General features: G+C 40.4%; 1 long non-coding RNA gene across 1 annotated transcript; it reads left to right on the top strand.

The window, feature by feature from the left end:
- Window positions 1–452: 452 nt before the first annotated feature.
- On the top strand, window positions 453–2,367 carry LOC108585864. The gene is made up of 2 exons (XR_001902397.2): window positions 453–531; window positions 2,003–2,367. It is a non-coding gene; the product is annotated as an uncharacterized LOC108585864 (long non-coding RNA).
- The last annotated feature ends 745 nt before the right edge of the window (window positions 2,368–3,112 follow it).

Raw genomic sequence — 3,112 nt, 5'->3', positions numbered from 1 at the left:
ACTCACAGGAAAACAGAGTTGAAGTCCATGGTAGTCGACAACAATTCTGTTCCAAAACTGTTCTCCCCATTTTCCGTGGGGTTTTGCTGAGCTGGTTTTGCTGAGCATCTGGTCATCCAGAGTAAAGACATCATCTCTCTGCAGTTTGGTGTGTCCATGTGACTGAGCTTTGGCTGAGGGAATATAAGCAGAAGTGTCATGTGGCAACTTCTGGGAACCTTCATTACAAGAACACCAGGTCACAGACATCTTCATCTTTCTCTTCTTCCAGTTGCTGGGAGCATGAATACAATGGCTGGAGCTCCAGTTACCAATTTACTCCATGGGGACAATGCCACTGATTAGGAAATGGCAGAGCTGGGAGGAGTCTAGAAGAAGATGCAAGTTTCTCCAGATTCTATTGAGTGCTGTTACTATAGAAGCCCTGGCTTTCCTATCTCTGGCCTTATGTATGTGAGAGAGAAACAAAGCTTGTTTAAGCCACTGTTAGTTTTGGTCTCTGTTTCTTGCTACCTAACCTAATCCTCACAGGTACATATGCTTTCTTACCTTTGGACATCTACTTTATTGTTCAACAGACAATTTCCACTTGTTTGAGCCATATTTGGTTGAGTTTTCTAGTAATTCTCAACCACAAACATCCTAAGTAATACATAGAATGAGGTAGTCTTATCTGCACTTGGCTACAAACCACCTTAAAGCTTTGACACATCAAGGCATGCAGTATATTGACGGCCACACCAGGACAAATATGCCATTGGAGAGGTGCTGCATATCACGAGACAGCACTATTCACTAGCAGCCAGCAGATATAAAGGTACCCATCAAAAATTAAAGAGAAAAGTGCGTTCCACATGATGGTTGACATAATAGCTTAAGTGGATTTGTATGGGGGTTAATGAAAGACACCCTAAGACTCTCAGAAATATTTGAGGAATATTCTATTGGCTTGATGGAATAATAAATAATGGAATATTTTTTATCATCCTTAAATTCAGCTGTTTTAAGCAACATGTTGGTAAGAATAGAAAAGGTTGAATTATACATTAATGAAGAAATAAACTCAGAAAGAATGTATAACATTCACAACTTCATATAACTAGTCCCACAATTTGAACCAACATCAAATCCTTATGAAGAGATACTTTAATATCGTGGGGCTTTTGTAATAAATGCCATTGCCTTCCTCTAAACAAATGCATCCTTATGTTTTGCTAAGAATTTTCTTTTTTTTTTTTTTTTTTTTTTTGAGACAGAGTCTTGCTCTGTCTCCCAGGCTGGAGTGCAGTGGCACGATCTTGGCTCACTGCAAGCTCCGCCTCCTGGGTTCACGCCATTCTCCTGCCTCAGCCTCCCGAGTAGCTGGGACTACAGGCACCCGCCACCACGCCCGGCTAATTTTTTGTATTTTTAGTAGAGACAGGGTTTCACCGTGTTAGCCAGGATGGTCTCGATCTCCTGACCTCGTGATCCACCAATCTCCGCCTCCCAAAGTGCTGGGATTACAGGCGTGAGCCACCGCGCCCGGCCAAGAATTTTCTAACATTGGATGAAAACCTAAATCTTATTTACAGTAACACCCACTTACCCAAGATAACAGAAGATAACCTATCAGGAATATTGGAACCTGCAAATTCCCTTCTAAATACAAATACTCTGACTTTACGATCCAATCCCTCACATTTATTATAAATTTTAAGTTGTATTTTTCTTTAAGAAAATCCAGCTTCTGCAGAAAAGCTGTATTTTTGGGCTCAATCCCTATAATTTTTAATAATCCACATTTTCCCTTCAACCTTAAGTAAGAATAAATAAAGTTTAGTCTGGTATTGAAATAATGCAAATAATTTTTGGATTGTTCAATTGTTAAAAATCAGTTCTCCAGTTTCAACCAGTTGACCTCAGCTTTGGAACACATGTAAATTAGTAAATCTAGCAGAGAAAAGACAGACATTTTTCCAAGTATCAGCCAGCAAATATGTGATTTTTTCTTTCCCTGCAGGCTGTTGGTTTACCAGTTGCAAGAAGTGAATCTCAAGAGATTCAGAAGCTCAATCTGAATAAACAACCAAAACTTTGGAGGCTCATCAAAACTCTGCGAAAACTAGGCCAGAAACGGACTCTATTTTCTAGTGAGGTTTCCAGTATTTCCTGTTTCCAATGGAACTGGACTAGCTCAGGAAGAGTCTACTAATGACTAGAACCAACTGGACATAACTGGAGAACATAGAAAGATTGAAACAAAAAAACGAGAACAAAAATAAGAGAAAAGATAGCGTGTGCTGTTTCCAGCTGCAAGAGAGATGAAGATCATTCAGACATGGTGCTGAAAATAAATTGACCTGTTACTTCTATTTTCCTAGAAAAGAAGTCTGAAGGGTTTTATCCTTTCTGATTTTGATCTCTGTCCCAAAAAAGAGATCTACAGGGTGGCCGCCATGCCATCTACGGTGTGGACTGCAAGTAAATCTATGCAATGGCCCAGTGTCATGGAGTGGGATTTATCTGCCCTTAGCCATTACTACATTTGTGGCAACAAGTTGGAAGAGGCTATGATGCAATCTGTGATAAATAATAGCCTGGTTATGAGTCATCCTTCCCTGAGCCAAACAGGACTATCCTCTGTCATACCAAAGAGATGGGCAATAAATCTATTTAGAGAAGGGGATCCTGAAGAGCCACTGAAGAGCAAAGATAACCCACTGTAGTAAACACAATTCATTCAAGCACAACATCCCTTCCCACCTTTTTGTGTGTCTGCCTGTAGAGCAGAGGGTCAGAAAGTCAAACAGTATTTTCCAGGCTATCTTGCGATAGAGTTCTAGATATTATTCGGATTCTACCAATTGGAATCACTGGTGAAAGCTTTGAGATGGCTAGTGAGATGAATGCCACACTTCTGTTTCTGTTATTTCTGGTGGCAAACACCACTACGGCAGAATGAGTATGGTCTCAGTACCCAGCCCTCAGCCATCTATTTTATAAGTGTGGATTGTAGCAGATATGTCAAAGTTCTGAAGCTGCCAAATAGCAGGGACTTCCTTATCATGCTGTATCACCTGGTCATGTTGGTGTCTTGTGTATCTTATTTCTACTGCCTCCCTGATTGTGG

Source organism: Papio anubis, chromosome 3, assembly GCF_008728515.1.
Source record: "Papio anubis isolate 15944 chromosome 3, Panubis1.0, whole genome shotgun sequence".
NCBI classification, from domain to species: domain Eukaryota; kingdom Metazoa; phylum Chordata; class Mammalia; order Primates; family Cercopithecidae; genus Papio; species Papio anubis.
The sequence above is the reverse complement of the archived record's forward strand: the minus strand, read 5'-3'. Positions and strand labels throughout refer to the sequence as shown.